Source organism: Leptonotus elevatus, chromosome 17 (genome assembly GCF_054856555.1).
Source record: "Leptonotus elevatus isolate MCC_2025b chromosome 17, RoL_Lele_1.0, whole genome shotgun sequence".
NCBI lineage: Eukaryota > Metazoa > Chordata > Actinopteri > Syngnathiformes > Syngnathidae > Leptonotus > Leptonotus elevatus.
The window spans coordinates 9,358,536-9,381,822 of record NC_141255.1 but is presented as its reverse complement, the minus strand read 5'-3'; the positions used below and the strand labels follow the sequence as shown (position 1 = coordinate 9,381,822).

General features: G+C 41.1%; 1 long non-coding RNA gene across 1 annotated transcript in view; it reads left to right on the top strand.

Annotated features, from left to right (window-relative positions):
- The first annotated feature begins 1,038 nt into the window (after window positions 1-1,038).
- LOC147159692 (uncharacterized) overlaps window positions 1,039-23,287 on the top strand; it is a 32,539-nt gene continuing 10,290 nt past the window's right edge. Inside the window, exons 1-2 of the long non-coding RNA XR_015090487.1 lie at window positions 1,039-1,702; window positions 5,983-6,088. This is a non-coding gene — a long non-coding RNA (uncharacterized LOC147159692). The remainder of the gene's footprint in view (window positions 1,703-5,982; window positions 6,089-23,287) is intronic.

Genomic DNA, 23,287 nt, shown 5'->3' with positions numbered 1-23,287 from the left:
CACCGCTCTGCAGATACTTTTAAAGACAGACAAAGAGATGTTGGAAAATGTTATGGGGGGAAAAAAAAAATCATCATGTGGCTAATTCAGCTACGCTAAAACCACAATAATTAATGTATTTTAAAATGAATATTAAGTTGCCAGAGTACATCAAAAATGAAATGCTAAAACATACAAGTTGTCAAAAGTCACATTTGTGATGTGTGTTCTGAAGTTGTCTCAATGTTTTGCTCCCCCCCCCCCCCCCCCCCCCCCCACCCTACTCTTGCAGGCTCTGGTGAACACAAACAGCTTTCGCCAAGGGATTTGTGGATGTGTATGAATCAAGAGCGAGACTTTGGGAGCACTGGGCGTGCCGTTTTCTTAATAGAATACGCATGGTTGGCTTTCCCTGGGGCTATTAGCGATGAGAGGAGAATGAAAATGTTAATGTTTGTGTAGACGTCGCAGGATTACCAGAGACCACTTTGATTTTTTATTTATTTTTATAAACCCGTGTAGCCGTGTCTATAGTAGGAAGAATGGAATTAGTATAGGTTTTACCTACAGAAAGTGAAAGAAGAAAAAGTTGTTTAGTCTGTTATCCTTAACTCATTCACTGCCATTGACGGCTATAGACGTCAAAAATTCATTTGAATTATATATTATTTTTTCCCCCCGCTTTTGTTAACAAGAGTATGAAAACCTAGAATTTTTTTTATTGTACATTTAGAACAGATATAAAATTTGTGATTAATCATGAGTTAACTAGTGAAGTCATGCAATTAATTACGATTAAAAATTGTAATCGCCTGACGCTCCTAATTTTTAATAACCTTTTCTTTCTTTTTTTAAATCGCTTCAGGCGATTAAAATTTTTGAATCTTTATTAATTGCATGACTTCACTAGTTAACTCACGATTAATCACACATTTTACATCTGTTCTAAATGTACACTATTTTTTTTTCTAGATTTTCATACTTTTAACAAAAGTGGAAAAAAAATGTTAAACTAATAAAAATTGTTCAAATGAATTTTTGACGTCTATAGCCGTCAATGGCAGTGAATGAGTTAAGTTCAGCTAAACACCCACCTTCATTTCCCAGCAGCCTATATGAAAAATTTGCTCATCAATATGTTTTCATCAATTCAATTTCTCTTCAAATGAAAGTAAAACAAAACGTTACATGCCAATTTAAGTTAGTCAATTGACTTCCGATGTCGAATCGTTAAAGATGTTGGAATTTGAGCCAACAAAAGTAGAACAAGGCTTATTAACGGATGTCTTACTGTGTGTGAAAAGGAAATGCAATTCCCTAAGAAATACAAATACAGAATCCATATTAAGTGCATTCGGTGTAAAATGCATGCTGAGTCTATTGGTTTGAAGTCTGGTCATTGAAAAAGATGAGGAGGAGGATGAAGAAGACAAAGAGATGATGTAACTCATGATGGTCACAGCAAAATGAATTCTGAAGATGACAAAACTGTTGGCTGGCAATTTACAGAAAAAGCATCCAAACTAATCGGGAGAACACAACAAAAGGGGGGACAGTGGAAATCACCAGACCTGAACCCAACAGAGCGTGAAATTTACCTCCAGAAGGGAGAACGACACAAAAACTGAAAGAGGCTGCAGTAAAGGCCTGGAAAAGCATTTCAAAAGAAGAATGCAACCGTCTGATGAAGTCAAAGGACGCAGGCTTGATGCAGATATCGCAAGTAAGGGTTATGCCACCAACTATTAATCGCTAATTGGCTGCAAGTTAATTTGACAATGGCTCCAAACAAAAGGTGCTCTGTCTTGAATTGTTGAACACATCGAGATGTAAATTCCATGAAATTAAAGCCAAACTTTTATCTCTTTTCACCTTTAAACCAAAATGTTTTCAGTATAAAGGTACAACAAAAACACTGTTCCAATACTTTTGGAGGGAACAATATATGTCAATCACATTTATTAAGACGTATTATTCAGTGCAAGTTTTGTGTATTAGTTTCCTGCAAACCCTTGAAACCACCACAGCAGTGTCCACACTTCAGGCCCGCTTTGGCAGGCGAGCTGCATGGATGCAATTATGTCTGACCTGTAATTTTATTCATATTTGAATTCCCACATCAGCTAGCAGACCTTTCACAATAACATTAGCCGTGCATGGTAGGAGGCCATTGAAAATAGGTCCATTATTCAGCACAAAGAACGTACGCTCACATTTGCTAGGTGCAGTCGCTAAATCACCCAAAAATGCATACAAGCGTACCTATGAGGTTTTCTAAGCAATGAACCGATAACAGCTGTCTGATGTTGTGATTTTGCCTGACTTTTCTCTCATTTCTGCTTTCCTTTTTGCACAGAAAACAGCCGTTTGAGGGTAATCTTTTTTAAGCAGCCATTTGTCATTCCGCCACGGCGTCTGCAGCAAATTGCGGCCTATCAAGAGGGGATGAGACGCATAAAAACACGTAGCAACCTACTGCAAATGGTCTCTTTTTCATAGCCGCTCCGGGAGAGAGGTTTGACGCGTGCGTGTCGCCGAGCTTGTTTTGAAAAGTTCACCCGCGTGTAGCGATGATGATGCGCCTGACAGCGAGAGTGCAATGACACGTTAGCTAACGCACACTCTGACTCTGATGCTAAATAAGTGAATACGCTACTGACGGGATCACTGAAGTAGACCAGACTTTAAAATTAAAAACCGGGACACTACCATCTCGACTACCAAATATGCAATCAATAACAATGTGAATCGCTAGTCAATCCGGAGCCCGGTGGTTGTTGTTACTTTAGCTAATGCTAAATGCTATCTTGCTTGACAGTTCAACAGCGCTAAACCAGTCAATGCGCTCACCATGATCCAACCTCGGCAGTTCCGCATTGTAACATTGGAAATGTACTGCCAGAAAATCCCAGTTGACGTTAACCCGCAGCATTAGGCTAGTAGGACTACATTTCCCATGATTCTTAGACACGGAAGGAATTGACATACTACATATGGCCCAAAAGATTGGCTTGCTCACTGGACAAAAAATTAATTAATAAATAAAACAATGAGAACAAATATGACGATGTGATGGAACCTGCGAAAATGTAGACAAAACATAAGCGGGGTAATCCGCCGGCACTCGCGACACAAGGCTCAAAACGAGGACTGTGACTTATGACTTGAAGCGGGACATCTCAAGCTATTAGCAGAAACGACGTCTTCGGATATATGCCTAATAGAGGATGTACAGTAAAAAAAAGATAATGGAGCCTCGGCGTCAATACATTATAAACTGACATTTTAAATTGCCTTGTTCACTCATTAAATGCACAGTTTAATGTTGCCAGTTATCAAATTTCTGTACTTATTTGCTGGCGTTCTATAATAATGTGTTAACTGGCCTGATCTTGGTTAAATGTCATTAATGAGTTGGAGGTTTGCTGGAAAATGTTTTTAATCCACTCGCCTGCCAGCGGCGTTTCGTACAAGCAACACAATTAAGCTCATTACAACGTCTGTCAACATGCAGCGTGTTTCCTTTTTGCCCCAAAGTTAGATGTGAGAAGCTGTCTTTACGTGCACCGGTGGGTCCACAAGCGGCAGGTTTGGTTGTCTGATTGTAAAGCTGCCTTTGCGGAGGTTTTGCCCAGAAAGTCACAGCAACAATAATATTTATGTTATAGGCTGTAATTTTAATTTTCTAACAATTCTAAGCTTTCATCATTGTAGGGGGGCAGACTTCAATGAGGACTGAGAACTCTGATTTAAACCCCAGAAAAAAAATGTATGGACTAAAACGGCAACGACAAAGAAAATCACATTTTACAATGTTAGTAATAAAGAGAGCAAATGCTTGGACATAATCCATTTGTGGTTTCTGGGAATTAGGTAGGCAGATTAAAAAAAAAATCTGTTTGACAAAAGAGCAGAACATAGCATTTGCCAACATATATTGCTAAAATGACAATTGAAGACTCCTAATTGGTCGAGATTGGAGCTACACCATTCCTGTTTGACTGATTAATAATTCTTTAAAAGGAACCCCGACTGTAATGTCAAGTTTGCTCAATATTATTTATTTGGTTGTTACCAACATAACGATGAGATGAATTTTAATTACTTAAATACACTTTGTAGAAACTTTATTTGGACATACGCCTGGTAGCGTTCCTAAAGGGACGATGACAACTCTTGAATGCGTCTGGTGAATGACTACAGCACGGCGTGGGGGAGGGTGACTCTCTTGTTTGTTTAGGAACGCTACGAGGCTTAACTTACTTCCTTTATAGACGTTTCACATTGCTCGGCAGAGCCAGCCGCCATTCTACGTCACTACGCATTGAATGCGTTGCGACGTAAATAATGGTGGCGTACGTCCAAATACATTTTCTATAAAATTTATTGAACTGTTATGTTAGTAACAATCAAATAAATAATATACAGCAAACTTGTCATTACAGTCAGGGTTCCTTTTAAGACATCATCAAATCCAGGTCCAAAAAGTAAAAAAAAAAAACCCTACCACAGATTGGCTTTACCCAACGGTGCTACTACTCAACCGGTGTGTCTGCTTTGGGAACCAAAGTCTACCTAAAGCCAAACTGTGACAAGGCTTTGACATTCTGGACCAGGACTTTACAACTCCGGTAGGGTCTTATCACTACGCCAAAGAAAGGAGCTTTGGGTGGCGGCGCCATCACCTCGGCAGACTCCTGCACTCAAGCCTCAATCTATCGCTAAAAAGCTAAGCTCGGAAACTCATTTCAGCCGCGTTCATATCTGTCGTCGCCATCTTTTCCGTCACTAGCTTGTTATCGTAGCCGAGGGAACCCGGCGCTAAATTGAGAGCCACCCCTTCCGACTCACTTCCCGCACTCTTCCGTATTACAGCGCCACCTGATGAAGGTCTGGACTGACAACAATCCCAATTCCAGCAGCTGTCAACAGTCGCAGCGTCTGAGCCACAAGGGGGGGGGGGGGGGGGGGGGGGTGGGGGGGGGTGGGGGGGGTTTTGACATTAGCCAAATCCAGACGCGATCACACGCTTCTGGATGCGATACGGGAGCCTGATTATGCGTCACCCGTCAATTCGCCCACCTCCCCGGCCATAAATCCACTCGTTGACAAGAGCTGCTTTATTCTGGCAATCGTGCTCTCTCTCTCTCAGCTCCACTTCCTCCCTTTTTGCTTCCCGCCTGCTCACTTGCAAATGTATCTTAGAGAGGTTAGAAAAAACAGACAGAGTCAATATTTTGGTGAATCGTCACAGTGCTATAATATATTCAAAGAGACCAGATAATGTTAAACTAAATACAAAAGTCACAAGAAGTGCAACAAGTAATCAATTACTAATCATTTATCATATTCATTGTTTTGATGATTGTTTAGAGCAATTTTTTTTTTTTTTACTTAGAATTTGTCCAAATCCTCAAATTTCAGGCTCTATAAATATTCCCAAAAAAAGTGTTTCACCAAAATAAGACATTTGCACATCATCATTTACTTTGGAAAACTGACAATGTTTTTCCCCATTAACTAGGACTACATTTCCCATGATTTTTAGACATGGAAGAAAAAAGTCGTTCCGGTATGACGAAAACATGGACACCTGCTCGCGATGACATGTCATTGCGAATGAGAACGCAAACGTAATAGGCAGGAATTTAGATTTAAGACAAACTGAAGTTTCCGTACACAAGATGCACCAGATAACTATTTATCTTACGACTGTCTCTTGTATTGTTCATTTTTTGTATGCAGTTATCTTCTACGTGTATTAGAAATTGCGCATGTTTTTAGAATTTGCCTCGTTTCCACCTCAATTCTGTTTTCTTCCTCAGAACTGGCAGCATGTTTGTCTTCCACCGGCAAGAAAAGTTCACCTCAAAGTGGCATCTGAAAATCATGGGCCACTTAAACGCTTTTAGCACTTATTAATTACATTAGGCGGCCAAATTGGGCAGCCGGGCTTTGATTTATTACCCAGCTAACTAGTTGTGTCACTCTGGGAATATGCAGATGAAGGGCGGACGTCGGAGGGAGATTTGACCACGATGCTCGTCGCCAACGCCGCCCCTGGTTGGAGGGAGCGCGGTCGCCTCGATCCCCTCAGGGTTACGTGGAGGTATGATGTCAGGGCTAATGATTAAAGTATAATCAGCTGTAATCGCTTCTCATTTACAGTTTACAGATCTTAGACCTCAGATTTCATTTCAGACCCAAATTTGCTGACGTTTTTTTAAATCCAATTTGTCTCTTTACGAAGTTGGAACATGGAATTGCCGTTTTTTCCCCCTCTATAAAGATTTTACCGAAATCCTTCTTGTGTCCTTGAGCGGTGCTGCTCTTTGGGACAAAAGGAATCCTTTGTACCTCACCTGCCCCTTATAATGAACTTTTAAAGCGTAATCTGGTCAAATATTCATGCCACTACAGTTTCTTCCGTTTCTTCCTTGTAGCTTTTAAAGGTGTCTTACAGTCTGGTATGTATGTTTTAAAAAAAGATTGCTGCTTTCTATAGCATCCAACAGATTCAAAATAGGATCATGTCTGAAACGGATCGGAGTCTGTTTGTGCATGAATGATGTCAGATTAACTTCTTGAAATCCTCCAGGCTCAAATAAGTGCTAATGTTGACTTTGCATTATAAAAAAATAAAAAGAAAAAAAATCCGAAAAGACTTTAGCCAATTGGAGCCTCTGTGCTCTTTTTGTTTTGACTGCATTAATTCTGCCCCTTTTCTCTTTTGCTTTCACGCCTCATCGTCAAACTTGCGCACAGCCTCCAGTCAACGCTGCCCTGTTTAATAAGTGCTAAGCAGTGTGGAGTGATCTCAGTTTGCACGTCGGCGGATGCTGGAGTGAGCGGAGTGCCACTGTGAATTTGCCCTGACCAACCCATCGGCGGCCGGGCCATCATTTAACCAAAGAGGGGTCAAATCCTCCAAGTAAAGCATGAACAGCGTTACAATTAAGCTAAATAGTCATCTGCTAATGTAGCCGAGGGACACCTTTTAAAAGCTCTTGGGTAACTACCATCCAGCGCTGCTTTATGGGCGCAAATGGGTGGGCTGCAGGTTCGCCTGAAAGCCCGCGGCCAGGGGACAGGGTTGAAGGGCACGGGGAAGGATGGAGGGGCGCAGTGCTGCTGGGTCAGCACTTGGCATGCCAGGAGGGAAGTAATGAGCCTTGGAGATCTCCTCTATACAACCCCCCCCACCCCCTCCCACCACCACCCTCTTTGCAGACTCTGCCTCGTTTTATCTGGGGTACTTCATCCCTTTTGTCTCCTGATTTCCCTCGCCTGTTCAGTCCTTGCTGTCAGTCCAAATTTCCATCACGCTCTTTCTTGTGGGCTTAACCAGAATGAGAGTATGCAGAAAGTCTGAAGACGGCTGTTAAATGGCTATTCATTAGCTGCCAGGTACATTTTCCCGCTAATGGTGTGCCTGTTATATGCTCATCTGGTAGCATCCGCAGCTCAAAAGTGACACGAAAACATGACTGGAGAATCGAGTTATATGACCAAGACAAAATACAGTCATTTTGTTCTGTGAAGACAATTTCGCAAGACGTGGCCACCCTTTGTCGCTCTCGACACTATCTGAGTCGCTTACAAATGACACTCAAAATGATGCATTTGAGTTGCCCTCCGGGGCTTCTGCATAGACTCCACAAGATCCACTGCGACTTAAGAGCCGTCAACATGCTTTTTCTCCCTCTCTCTCGCTCCCATGCAATTAAGAAAAAAAGTTATGGCTATGGAGGTGTATGTGAATCAATAAGTCCGCCGGGGAAATCAATCATTAATGGTGGCCGAACAGAGTGGAGGCGATAGATTTATCGATCGCTTTGCAACAGCGCTGCTCATTGCGGCTCGCAGTAAAATAAGCTGCTATTTGTCAATGACACAAGGCACCACACTGGCATCTGCAAGCGCTTTTATTTATTTATATTTGTCCCCCCCCCCTGTGCATCTGTTCACAACCGGATCTGGCAACCTTCCATCCCACAAATGGCCCTATTTTTATTTATTTTTTTGCTTTGTAGCCTCCGGTTACTCGGGTAAAAACAGAATTTATCTTTGTCACACAGCCGTGTCTATGTTGTTCCACCTGCCCTGCACATGAAGCCTCGCCCCAATAATCAAATATCTCCTGCGATTTGGCCATTTAGATTCTGTAGTTGTACTTCCCTGCATTTGTCAAAATCTTGAAATCTTTTGTTTTGATGGATACTAAGATGCTTCTGTGAAGCTATTGGTATAGTCTCCAAGGTACATTCACTTGAGGGAGGGGGAATTTCAGGAGTATTTTTTTTTTAACTGAATATATATTTTTTTTATATTTTCAAAAACTGAAATATTTTGAGAAACAGGAAAAATATTACATACAAAAAAAAGAACACAAACATTCCAAAACACAGAAAAACATAATCGAAAAAACTAATAATTTGCCAAAATATGATTCCATAAAAAACAAAAGATTTACATTTTAAAAACAAGGAAGAAAAAAAATAATCAGAAAAACAGAAAAAATTATTCTGTAAATCCCCCCAAAAATATTTAGAAAATAGTGAAAAAAAATTGCATAAAAAAAAAAATTGTGAAAAAAACAGGAAAATTTATTCCATAAAATAGAAAATAAATTTATATTAAAAAAAATCTAAAACAGGACAATTTTCTTTCTGAAAATCTTTTTTTTTTTGAAAAACATAAATCAAATATTACATAAAACTGAATAAACTGAAATAAGAAAAACATATAAAAAAATAAATAAATATTGCAAAACAGGAAAAAAAAATCCCCAAAACAGAAAAAAACAATCTGAAACACGCACGCACGCAAGCACACGCGCGCACACACAATCCATAAAATATATGTTTTTTTGTTGTTGTGATTTTGAAAAGCTGTGGGGAAAAAATCCATAAAATAGAACAAAATATTTGTCTTGTGACTTGGTGCAGCAGCATGTGGCTCATTGCCCAAGGTTGTTTTTGGACTATGGCAGCAGTTTTCACAGTGGCCACAAGGTGCCTGACGTTCATTATGCTTGCCGCGTAAACCAGAAGACCCCAATGTGTCTCCTGTGTCAAGAATTGTTTCCCACATGCTTAATGCAGTCTAGAAAATATTGCCACAACAGAACAAAGTTACAGTTGCTCCTCGAGAGCCAGAAACTTGACTTGAAATCGTGATTAAAGGCATGTAAGTGCAGTCCCAGATGATAAATAGTGGTGAAGTCAGTTGACTCGTTTCCTGTTTGGAGAAACCCACAAGGGAAAGTTTGCGTACTTTCTGACAGCATGATTGTTAGGTAATTACAATGCTTTCATACCCTGCCCCGTTATGTGACGATATCAGTTTGTATAAGTGCTTTTCCACTTCTCCTACTTCCAGACGCACATTTTCTGGATGCCGTCATATGTATTGTAGAACGCAAAAAGTATTCACTTGACAGTGCAGCCAAGTGCCAAACCAAGCTACCGTGTATGATTCACCCCATCGTCTTCCCACACAGTTCAAGTTGGGTGAAATATTGTTAGGCCTCGTGTGAGTCAGGCACAAAATTTAGATACTTTTCTGCATTTCCTGTTCAAGTGTGTTCCCAAAACAAGAGCTGTAAAGTGCTTAAGTGCGTATGTTAGATTCTGTTGCACTCTGAATGAACGCGAACGTGAAAATGGCTTCGCACCACTTTGGCTCAGGCTATGGGCAGAATAGAATTATCCTAATTATGACGAAAGTACTTCTAAGCACATCTCAAGAGAACGGTTGTAATGCTTTGTGCGGCTGTATCATGTACGTGCCGCCGATTGTTCTGTATGCGGGATTTCACTTTCCACTAATGAAATGCAATTGAGATACCCATTGGTGTTCTAATTTGAAACTCTTAGCTTCTCTTTGGTGAGTCAGACCTGTGATTCTACTTTAGAGCCAGAAAGGTGACGGCAGCTAACATTGTGGTTTGGACCACAAAGACATAACGGTACCAACCTCCGCGGAATGCAAGGAATGATTTCTACACTGCTTCTGAGGAGACTTGCAACCAACACTTAACATATTCCAAAGTGTTATCAGCTAGCTACTGCATGCTTTGTGTGTGGATCTCACTCTCGCTTCATCTACCCTTCCTTCCTTTCCTCAGTCTCTGCTTTGGTCTCTTGAGGTCTCCCTAATTTGTTGGAATTTAGATGTTTCTGGGGTTGGTGAATGACTCTGGTTGGTAACCCGGTGGGTAGTAGGTAATGTCTGGTCGGTGCTGGATTTCACTTTCCTTTCTTTTCTTTGATCCTTCCTCGGGTCTCCTGACAACCTCACTACTCTGGCTGGATTCTGAAGTATTCGGTTTAGGTGAACGGTATGGGATGTTTTTTTATAGGTTTTAGGTGAACTAATGAGTACACACTCACACGCATGCACACGCAGATAGAAAATAAAAATTATAAATAAATAAATACAAATTTAAAAAAGAGAGAGAGCAATGATGATGACATGTCGAATCGGTAAAATTACAGAATGAACAATACTGAGCTCTCTCAAAAAAGAGAACAAATAGATGACCTTGTAAATAGTTGACTTTTGTTTGAGACGAGAGGAGGAAGTCGCTCACGAGATGCTGTGACTATCGCGAGACCTACAGCGAGACCAGAAACCCTAACATGGCGGCGCCCTGCTGCTAAGATAGAACTAGCTCTATTATACTAAACTAATCCAAATTTAACCATCATATATCTTGGCTTTTCTCTTCTCTCTTTCATCCGGCAGATCTGAAATACCACCCAACGTGGAGGACCTTGAACGTTTCATCGACGGATATTTTTACAGCTGTGCAATGGAGGATCCTTCCGTCGAGAAACCGTCGAAGAAACCTTCTTCGAAGAAGAGGAAAAACGACTCAGCGACGGACACGGACGACCTAACCACTACGGACGTTTCGGTCAGTGTGCTGGAGTCCATAAATAAAAAACTTGACGTCCTCGGCCTCATCCTCGAGGACGTCAAAGAATTAAAGGTAAGCCTGGAATTCGTCAGTCAGCAGGTAAGTGTCCTTAAACAGGAAAATGCCGAGCTACATTCTACACTCACGGCTGTTTCAGCCGAGCTGGAAACTATGAAAAAAGAGAATAAAACGCTAAAAGAAACAGTTTTAGATGTCCAATCCCGTAGTATGCGGGAGAATTTAATATTCTCAGGTATATCTGAGAATACCTCTGATAACCCAGAGGTTGAGATAAAAAAAAATTATGACGAATTCATTAAAAATTCCTCAGGAGACGGTAAATAACATCTCTTTTGACCGGGTACATCGGCTTGGAGCCCGTAGAGGCAACAAACCCCGTCCTATTATTGCCAAGTTTGAGCATTTTAAACAGAAATTATTTGTTAAAAGTAAAGGACGGGAGCTTAAAGGGACCTCATTTGGAATGAATGATCAATTCCCGAGAGAGATCAATGAGCGGCGAAAGGTACTGTTTCCTATAATGAAACAAAATAGGCAGGAGGGTAAACGGACTACGATAGCCGTTGATAAGTTATATATCGATGGCCAACTATTCCGGAACCCCAATTCCACTCCCTGGCTGTTCTAATTAGCATTGGTGGAACTAAACTTAGTTTGATTACTAGGTGTATACATATACTGTATATGTGGTTATAAAACCAAAAATATGAATACTTATTATGTTTAGGCTATATTATAAATATAATATTAATACACAACTATATCTAAAGTATATTTAAATAAATAAAAAATCTCGCTTGGGTTACTGGTGTATTGTTATGTTTAATCCCCTGTTAATTTCCTTCACTTTCACCTCCCTACTCGTTTTTGCACTGTTTTATTTACTTACACGTTACCTTACACGTTACCTTACACGTTACCTTACACGTTACCTTACACGTTACCTTACACATTACCTTACACGTTACCTTATACGTTACCTCATATTTTATACAAACTATATAAATCACCTAACCACTTTGATTCTATCCTATAACATGCCAGTGGTGGCAAATGGCCTATACAGATATATACATAGGACTGAGTTTATATTATTTGTATGCATAAATTAGTTCTGGTTTCCTGGAATGTTTGTGGCGCTCGCTCACAGGCAAAAAGAATAAAAACTTTAGACCATCTCTTAAAATTAAAAGCAGATATTTGCCTCCTACAAGAAACCCACCTACAAAAATCTGAAGAAAAATTACTTATTGATAAAAATTTTAGCCAAGCGTACTCTGCCCCTTATAACAGTAGACAAAGGGGAGTCTGTATACTCATACATAAGAATTTACTCTTTACTCTAAATAATACAATAACAGACCCAGAGGGCCGATACATTATTATTCAGGTGACTATATTTAATAAAATATATACATTCGGTAATTTATATGCCCCTAATAATGATGATCCGGCTTTTTTCCATGAATTTTTCTCTAAGCTGTTTGAATTAGCAGCGAACTCTACTATTATTATTGGAGGAGACTTTAACACAACCTTAAATCCATTAATAGATCGTTCTAATAAAACAACATGTATAAGGCGATCACAATCTACAAAAGTAATAGGGGAATATATGGATGACTTTGGCCTCGTCGACAGCTGGAGACTTAAAAACCCAAATAAGAAGGAATTTACCTTCTTTTCCGCTGTGCACCGGTCCTTTTCAAGAATTGATTTTTTTCTTACAAATAATTCTATTGCTGATAAAACCGTTACAAAAATACATCCTATTATTATTAGCGACCATGCACCAGTCTCCCTTTCCCTACAAGTTGATTATACCTTTAAACCACCACCTACATGGCGTTTTAACATCTCACTACTAAACGACGCAGAATTTGACAAAATTATAAGAAAAGAATGGGCAGACTTTTTGGAAATAAATGACTCTCCAGACCTATCTCCAGCTCTTCTCTAGGAAGCTGGGAAAGCAGTAATTAGAGGTAAAATTATATCATATTCATCTTATAAAAAGAAACAGGATCAAAAATTAGAAAAATACTTGGAAGATAAAATTAAACAACTGACGGATGAGTACGCAATAAACCCAAATAACCAAATATGGACTGACTTACAAAATACAAAAATACAGTTAGACGATATGTTAACTAAAAAGACAGAGTTTATAATACAACAATTGAGATACAACAACTTTGAATATAATAACAAATCAGGTAAATTTCTTGCAAACCAACTTCAACGTAATCGGGAAACATCGCTTATAACGGCTATTAAAGGGACAACTGGTGAATGTACACAATCACCAGAAGAAATTAATCAATTTTTTTATAATTATTATCACAACCTATACTCAGAAACTAATAAACCTAACCCAGAGCATATTGAGGCATTCCTCAGTAGCTTAAATATACCTCAGGTAACTACTGAATATAAAGATATGTTAGATGCACCACTTACTATAAACGAGTTGTACAGTGCTCTAGATAGTATGCCAAATGGCAAAGCACCCGGCCCGGATGGTTATCCGGCTATATTTTTAAAGCACTTCTGGTCAATGCTTGCTCCACTATTCTTAAGAGTAGTAACAGAAATTAAAACTAATGGTCACATACGCCCACACATGAATACAGCAGCAATTAAACTTTTATTAAAGCCAGAAAAAGACCCCACCCTTCCATCAAGTTACCGTCCGATTTCACTAATTAACACTGATATTAAAATTATCACTAAGGCTTTTACATCTAGATTAGAAACAGTAATCCCGACAATCATTCATAGCGACCAAACAGGCTTTATTAAAGAGCGTCACTCTACTAATAATATTAGAAGGCTCTTTAACCTTATTAGTATGTCACAGCGGCATGATAAAAAGGCAGTTATTATATCATTGGATGCAGAAAAAGCTTTTGATAAAGTTAACTGGTCCTTCCTCTTTGCTGTTTTAAATAAATTTGGCTTTGGGAAGTCATTTATTCACTGGGTGTCAGTATTATATGATTCTCCTAAAGCTACTGTTACTACTAATGGGATTATATCTAAGAGTTTTACTCTACAGAGAGGCACAAGACAGGGATGCCCACTGTCGCCTTTATTATTTGCAATATTTATTGAACCGCTTGCATTAGCCATACGCCAGGAAAGAATGATTCAAGGAATTCACTCTGGGGTAACAGAACATAAAATTAATCTATATGCCGATGATATTTTACTTTATTTAGAAAAGCCTGCTATTTCGTTAGGGGAAGTATTTAACTTAATAACTAAATTCTCACAGTTATCAGACTATTCTATTAACTGGACAAAATCAACACTTCTACCTATTACAGAAAATTCATGGAACCCTGCAAGCCAGGACCCATACTACTCATTTCCTATAGGTAATTTAAAATACTTAGGCATAAAAATCTCACCTAAATTAACTGATTTAGTTAATTTAAATTTCACTCTACTTCTGGATAGCATTTATAGTGACTTGGAGCGCTGGAATAATCTTCCTATTTCTCTAATAGGACGAATAGCCACTATTAAAATGAAAGTTTTACCCAAAATAAACTATTTTTTGTCAATGATTCCATTTAAACCTACGGCTAACTGGTTCCAGTTGTTGGACTCAGCCGTTACAAAATTTTACTGGAAAAAAAAAAAGAAGCAAAGATTAGTCTATCTACTCTTCAGAAAAATAAATCCAAAGGAGGTCTAGAGGCACCAAATTTTATGCAACATTATATAGCCAACCAGCTACAATATATTATTTTATGGGCACAACCCAATGGAGATACTAACTGTTGGCTGGAACTAGAACAGAAGGATTGTAATAACCTCAGACTCCTAGATTTACTCTTTATTACAACATCGATTAAGCGACATAACTGCTTTAAAAATCCAATGATTTCCGCCACCCTGACTGCCTGGTGGAAGGCACTAGAAATGACAAAAGCCCAAGTGGAGCCCAGCGGGCTTTCTCCCCTATGGCATAACCCCGACTTTCAAATTAACAACCAATCGTTTTATTTGAATGTGTGGGAGCAGAAAGGAATTACACATCTCCACCATCTCTTCTCAGATAATATGTTTATATCATATACATCCTTGCTCCAAAAATATAAAATAAAAAACGGAAACTTTTTACATTATTTGCAAGTTAAAAGTATGATAAAGAAACAAATTCCAACACTCCAGGGTACGCTCCAACCGCCTGTTTTAGCTAAAGATATTACCAAGCTTTCTCCGACAACAACAAAAAAACTCTCAAAAATATATAAGTTACTTTCATATACTGATAAAACGTCTTTACCCATCTCAAAATGGGAAACAGACTTGTCTATAGCTCCGGAATCTGTCTTTTGGATTCAAGTTTGTGAAAACGTTTTTAAAATGACAAAACACACAAATTTACAACTTATCCAATATAAAATTATTCACAGAACATACATTACTCAATATATGATGAAGAAAATGGGACTCTCAGACTCCGACATTTGTCTCCAGTGTTTACAAAACACTACAGACACTTATTTTCATGCTTTATGGTTATGTACTCCGGTTATGTGTTTCTGGACTAAAGTCTTAGAAAAACTTTCCGCTGTCTTGGACTGTAGGATACCGTTCTCTCCAAACTTGTGTTTGCTAGGTGACTTAACAATTGACTTACCACATAAACAATTTCAATCTATACTTGTAGCCCTTACTATCGCAAAAAAACCAATTCTTGTTAACTGGAAAAATAAACAAACTTTGAATATCGACCAATGGTCTGACCTCCTCATAAATCATATTTTAATGGAAAAAATATCTGCCTCAAATAAAAACCAAATGTCAAAATTTAAAGAAACATGGTCTACGTATATAGAATTTTTTAACCTAAACTTGGATTTTAATTCTGCCTGTTAGCGAGAGCCACAGCAGCGTTATAACTTGCATTGATGTTTCTGTATTAGGCAATTTGTAACTAATGGTTGTGTTTCTATAGTCAGGAACCCGGCTGCTGCCAGCGGGATCGAGCGGATTCACCTCCGATGGGCACCAGGGGTTGATATTCGGATTCACGGCATGCCAGTGGGTTAATTCTGTGGGTGCTGTCCCCCCTGGCTGGGCGTGGAAGGGTCTGCCCCTCTGTTGGCTGCTGGGTGGCGGCTGCGTCTTGGCCGTTCCCTGGGTCTCTTGGGGGGTGCTGCGTTGCGGGGCTTTCCCTGGTGTCGGGGGCGGCGCCGTTCCGGCACGGTCCGTCGATCTGGGCCCGGCGACGCGGTTCGGGGCCTGTGGGCCGCCGGGGTGCCAGGTAGTTCCCTCTCCCCTCCCCCTTCCTCCCCCTTGCTGCCTCTCCCTCCTCGCCTCTCCCCGCCCGTCCTCCGCCTCCCTGTCCCCTCTCCCTCGTCACCCTTCCTCCTCCTCTCCCCCTCTCCTTGCGTCCCTGCCGCTGCCCCCTGCCCTTCTTGTCGTCCCCTTCCCCCCTCCCTTCCCCCTCCCCGGTACGCCTTCCTTCCCCTCCCCTGGGCCGGGGGCTCCATCCATGGCCCGGGTCTCGGTGCTACGGGGGCCGGCGGGGGTGGCTGGGGTTTGGTGTCGTGCCCGCCCCGCTCCAGTGGGCGTCCTGGCACCTCGGGCGGGACCCAGTATCCGGGGGGCGAGCCCTATCGCCCCGCCGAACGGGTCCCATATGCCCGCCGGGGTCCTGGTGGGGTGGGTGGGGGCTTGGTGGGCCGGTGCGCCTCCTGCCCCCGCCCGGTTGGGGAGGGCCCCGCTGGTCACTCCTCTTAACTCACTACACTAGGTTTGCACAATACACTTTTATAGACATATAGGGCACATAACACACTTTGGGGGGTGGGGTAGGGTGGAAACACCGTCTTCACCCTACAACTCCCCTCCAATTTTAATACACCACACAACTTGTGTGTGGTGGGGGGGGGGGGGCTTGTGGGGGTGCCATCGGTTGGGGGCCGCAGGATAGAGCAGTGCTGCGGTCCCCTGTCCCGGGGGCCCGGGGGTCGTCCTTTGGCGCTGCCGCGGCCTGGGGGGCCCTGAGGTGTTGCGCTTGCTCTGTTCCGGCGGGGGTCGACGGCTCCCCTCTTTGGTGGAGATTTTCATGCATGCCAGATCCACCACACCAGCATCTACCGAAACTCAGACACAATCTGTTTCCTCCTCAGGTTATTGAATCGGTGGAGGCTGGTGTCTGCGGATCTCACGCGGCTTCGTCTGTCCTTCCTTCCTTTTCTCGGTCTCTCCTTTGGTCTCTTGAGGCCTCCCTGATTTTATGTTTTTTGGATTTGTTGGGGTCTGGATGTTTCTTGGGCTGGGGAGGAGTTCTGGTTGGGGGTGTCTGGTCGGTGCTGGATTTCACCTTCCTTGGTTTTCTTTGGTCCCCTCGGGTCTCCTGGTGTTCGGTTTAGGTGAACGGTATGAGATTTTTTCTAATAGGTTTTCTGGTGAGCTAACAAATACACGCACGCACGCACGCACGCACGCATACTCACCCCCACACACACACACAAAAAATAAAAATAAAAATAAATAAATAATATATATATATATATATAAAAAAATAATAATAATAATAAAAGAGCAATGATGATGACATTTCCGAATGAACAATACTGAGCTCTTAAAAAAAAAGAAAAAAAAAAAAAAAGAGAACAAATAAATAAATAAATAACTGTTGGCATGGCCTGCAACCCTATTTGGGTGTGGGTGTTCCCCCAACTAATACATTTGACTTATAGGGCTTTTCTAAATATACAAGGGCAGGGACGGATCTTTCTAGTGGGATATAGGGCAATGGGCCACCCCAAAATCATGAAGAATCCCAAACTGTTTGCCTCATTGCCTTCAGCAGGTGTTATAAATAACTAACAAAAATATAAATAACAGACAATTTCTGGATTGATGGGGTTTAGCTGTGAAAGTAGCACTTGCATCCTTCGGTTTGCCGGTATGCGGCCCGCCCAAAAAAATACTTTCGGACACAGCTGGTAAACACTATCTGTGATGTGTAAGTCAATCATATTAACTTTGCATTTATACTTGTATGACTTAAACTGTACAAAACAATTGTACTGTAGTATGTGTGACTTAGGATGTCATTTATGTTTTCCATGGCGTTGTTTATGAGTGCTGTAAATGATGTACAAATAATTAAGTGCACAATGCACAAACTTTGTCATTCCAAATTCATGCGCAAGAGCTTTAAATTGTGAAAGTGTCTAACCCATATCAAGAAGGTGCCAAATCCTTTGTGGATTATTATCCCCGAGAAGCTGCGGTGAAGGGCAGCCACCTACGTAAATGTGGTGGGGAGGGGGGATTTGAGGCCTATCTTTGGATGCCACCTTGGAGGCCCACATTGTTTCCGCGTCCCTGCCATTTAATGACATGCTTACGCGGTGCTAATTCTCCTCGCTAGTTTTAATTGTTAGCTTTGCTGAAGCCCACCCCGGTGTTGCTCGCCCACTTGGGGAAAATGTCTATTTCAAAGTATTGTTTCCGACCTTAGACCGTTGTTGCAAACTTTGTCCTCCATCAATTTTGTGTTTGAGATATAATTTAATTCCCTTTTTTAGCTAGTTTTTTTTTTTTGCACTGGGGCGTTGTCACTGGAACAGAAATGGGCTTTCCCCAAGCTTGTGCCACAAAGTTGGAACAAGAGATTCATCACATCTAGGTGGAAAATTTTAACACGTAGACCAAGCCCTGATTAATTATTGGTTGTCGGGCCCATCAAAATGTTGTCCCCCTCAAAAGCCTTTGAATTCTCACACATCTTGTCAAATGCAAATCGATGAATGCGAATGTTTCCACTGTTGCTTCAATTTCCTTTTCATGACCGCGTGTGCTTGCTCTTAGTTGCTGCCAACGGAAATTTAAGACTTTGTTTATCCACTTGGTGTACTTGGCTACCGTGATGGCGTCTCTGTCTGACCACGTCACCGCAATGTGTGTGAATTTGAGTCAAACGTTGTTGGGATCTGAACAATACTGCGGTCATCTTGAGTGAGTCGTTGCAGCAGAAATTTCGAGTTAGCACAGTCAAGTGACGTCACGCTACTTTGAAATGACCTTCTCCCCGCACCTCTGGACTGATGTTTTAATGATGCATGAAAATGTGCAGATTAGCTGTGTTAGTTTTATCGCTGTCCCTCCCCACCCCCGCCGCCACTCTTGGAATTGGTCATAGGTTGCTCCTATGACATATTTATGAGACCGGAGCTGTCTATTCAAAGAGAACCTTTATGCGCCACACATGAGAACAGGTCGGAAAGTGTCAATTTCCAGGGATTCATATTTCATGTCCCAATTCCGAACTCCACGATTTAGCTGAAAATCAGATTTAGAAATAAATTCTTATCAGGAACTATTTATAACAAATGGAATCACTAGTCAATCACATCACTGGCGGTTGTGTTATTACTTTAGCTAATGCTAAACGCTATCTTGGTTGACAGTTCAACAGTGCAAACAAGTCAAAGCACTCACCATTATCCAACTTATTGGAAGCCGGCTGCGCATTGAAAAAACACTGCAAGAAATGCTCAGCTTGTGTTGGGTCTGTCCGGTGGCGGTGACCGCAAGCTAGTAGCGCTACATTTCTCATGATTCTTGGACACGGACACACAATTTAACAGAGGTGGCGAGATGCAGGGCCAGAAGGTAAAAACCCTGCCACAGTTTGGCTTTAGCCTCAGGTGCTAGTTAGTTAGCTCCCTAGCTAGCTCCCATGGTGCTCATTTACCCCTAGCTAGCTAGAACCAAGGGCTAAAGCGAAACTGGGGCAGTTTGCCACCTCTGCGCACAAAGTAGTTCTAGTTCTGGTATGACAAAAACACACCTGCTCGTGTTTAGATGCGGATGAGCTTGAGAACGCAAATGTCAAATGTGGAAATAAGTAAGTAAGTAAATAAATAAGAAGGAGTTTAACAGCTTAGCTTTTTAATTGGTTTACCGTATGAATCGCCATGACAACTATGTGATTGAAATACACATTGGCTTACTGTTGCTGATGGACTTGAAGAAAAAAACGGGACGCTGCGATGGGCCCTGCAAAAAGTACGACATAAGGCTCAAAATCGTGATTGTCTCCGCTAAACCGGGATGTCTGATCAATCTAATTTTGTGTCAGTTGACTTATTGGCTGTGACAAGGAAATCAGCATCTTCATACCTGACTTCCAAAGGACCGTGAAATGATTTGAGCTCATAAATTGGAAATCAAACAGCGCGTGCCCTCCAGCAACATCAACAAAGAATAATTAGCTTTGCAATACTGAAATGAAATGTTCGGCATTAGTTTGGACAGTTTTGACCCCAGAAGCAGGGGGAAAACTGTTTAGTATGCGCCGGCCAAACCTTTTAACTTCTTCTTATTACCGCTGATGCCGAGTGACCCTGTCAGTGAGCGATGCCGCCACCGACTATTGGCACGGGCTTGAATGGATGTGAAGTTAAATGATGCTCACTCTGCAGTGTTTGTCAGCATTAACGCCACCGCTCTCCACAGAGACTAATGCGGCACAACGGGACCGCGTTGACAGCCTACAGGGATTTGTCGCTTTTCAAGCATGCGGCGTCGTGACACCCCAACAATGGGGCCCGCGTGTTCCAGTCAATAAATGGCACCGTGGTGACCATGGGAGAAGAAAGCGTTGTCGAGGGTCCTCTGCTAGGACTACATAGAACAGATCATACTTTGACAAAGAGAGACATCTTGGAAAATGCGTTAAATTCTCATGCGAATGCTTCTGTACCCTCGCCGACGAATCACTCTCGGTCCGTCGTCAGGCGGTTATTTAATTAAATAATCTTCGTAACGATTAACCGTCTGTGAAATGAACAAGTAGGAGGGCGAAGAGTGGAAGGCGAAGGTGCCTTTCGCACGCGTCTGTTCTCTTTGACGACTTGAGATTTGATGCGGGAACACTGCCGCCGTCTTAAGCTGGTGTGCGAGCATCTCGCGTTTAGCAGTCATTTGTCAGGAAGTCGTAGCTGGCAGGCGGTGAATATACAACAAGTCAGTGGCAAGTATATTTCACGTTCCGGCTGAACGGCAGCGAGCGCGTTGGCCGCTTGGCGAGGCGCGGGGCTTGGAAGTCAGCTTCGCAACGCCGTTTCAACTTGGCCTCTGCGGAAGCGAGATAGCGCCAGTGAAAAGCAAAAGAGCAGCACTGGAGGGCAGGGTAAGACACAAGAGAGGGAAAGAAACGAGGTTGTGGAGCAACGTGTTAACCGAAGCCAACGGAGAGAACAAAAGCAGAGTTCAAGTGGGCGTACGGGAATGATAATGAAAATCATTTGCACATGAAATCGTTACTGAAAATGATAATGAAGTAAAGTTGGGTGATTATAGGGAAAAATAAATAAATATAATTTTTAACGATATTAATACAATGATTATTCATAGATTTCCTACACCTTGAAAATGTTCCCTCTTATTTTTGTCAAGTTCAAAATATAAACGTGGAATTCCATCCTCTTGCATTTTCATTCTGCTGCAGCCACACCTTTGCATCTCTTATTGATTTATGATGTTATTTTAGTTATCATACTATTTTTATTTTCACAAGTCTTGGGACTTACTGGGACGTCAGGTGTTGTATTTCATGCAATATCTGTCTTGGTATGTATTGACAATAAAACTTGAAAACTAAATATAACTTGAAAGAACAAATGGAAAGTAAATTATGAATATGAGATTGACGTTGCATCAGAAATGAGGACTTAAGAGCTGTAGACAGAATTCAATGTGATGTGAAGCTAAAGGACTATAACGAATGGGTCAAGGAGACAACCTGTGACTTGGCACAAATAGGAAAAGCTGAAAAGGTCATTTTGCCGTGTTCATTCCAAGAGAAAATCTCAAATATTTCAGCCGTCATCATTCTTCATTAGGCCCCTCCCATCGTCTCCCTTTCTTCTCTAATAGCCATTCAAATGATTAATTGAATCTATTTTGGTTTTACATCGGCGATGACACGGTACACCCGCTTATCAGTTTCCCGTCATTAGGTGGCCGAGCTTAACAATGGCACAGACGTCACTTTAGCGGGGTAATGTATGGCACGCTGTATTTTTAAGTCGATATTTCTTCATTTTCCATCGCAGCGATTGTCAGGTCCGCCGCAGTCCAGTTGACCTAAAATTCCGCCAACATTGTAGATCAATAGAATACTGTTCAAGTGTCTAAAAACCTCCGCAAAAGATATGTGTTCTTATTTTTGTACCACGCGCTTAACCCACAGGGGAAAAAGCTGTTTGTTTGAAATGCATCTCGAACTTTAATCGTCCATTTTGTTGAGACATCATGTGCTAAACTATCATTCATGCGTATTCAGTTAGTCCATTGACATGACAAGGTTTATTCCCAAACAGTGCGCCTCGGCACATTCATGTGCCATGAAAGATCGAGTGTGCCTGCGGGAAATTATATAATTTTAACTTCATTGATCTGAAAGTGATTATTTATGGCACGCGTATCTTTGATCGTTTATGGATGCCAATGACGTGTAGTGACAGGCAGAACAATGAAACGCTCTTCCACTAGATGCAGAATGTTTGAATCAATTTCCATCCATCCATTTACAAATTTCCTTAATTAGGTTTGTTGTGATTTTTATTCTCCTCACTTTTTTTGCCGAGAAACAACTCCCACATAATACTTCCGAATTACACCGTTGCTTAAAAAATTCACGCCTTCCGAGGTATTTATCGTCTGATTCCACATTACTTACAGTATTCGAACAATTTAACGTTAAATATAAACTTTTCCCCATTCATTTTCAATGAGACTGACATTGGAGTTCCACTTCCATACGTTCAACTGATCAACGTGAGGTCGCGGGTTATAGTCAAATTTATCCATGGCAATTATGCAAAGTGATTACATGCTAACCAACTGACTATCATAGTTCCACTTTTCCATCTAAATGAATGGCGGGTACTGCATGCCTAGGTGGCGCTATTGAGTGATTTTTTTTTTTTATTGGGTCCATTTTTCCATTGGATATCATTCGTTCCACTTTTCCATCTAAATGAATGGAGGGTACTTTCAGATAACATAGTTTTTAATGTCCTACTGTATATGGTATATATATTTTTTTTAAACACTGTGCTTAACCTTTTTAAAGCCTTATTGTACATCGTATGAAAAAATATTTTAAGAACTTGATAAATAAACCATTATGGTGTTTCATCCCTTTCGCGCCAAGCATTTGTCCAGTGTTAGCTAATTATTATTATTTTTTTTCTTTTTCTTTTTTCTCTAATTATTTTTGTTATCTTCGGCAGTGGTGGGAAGATGGACGTGCGTGTGTGTGTGTGTGTATGCACTCTGCAAAAAGATAAGCGCTCATTGGCGAAAGAAGCAGGCAGG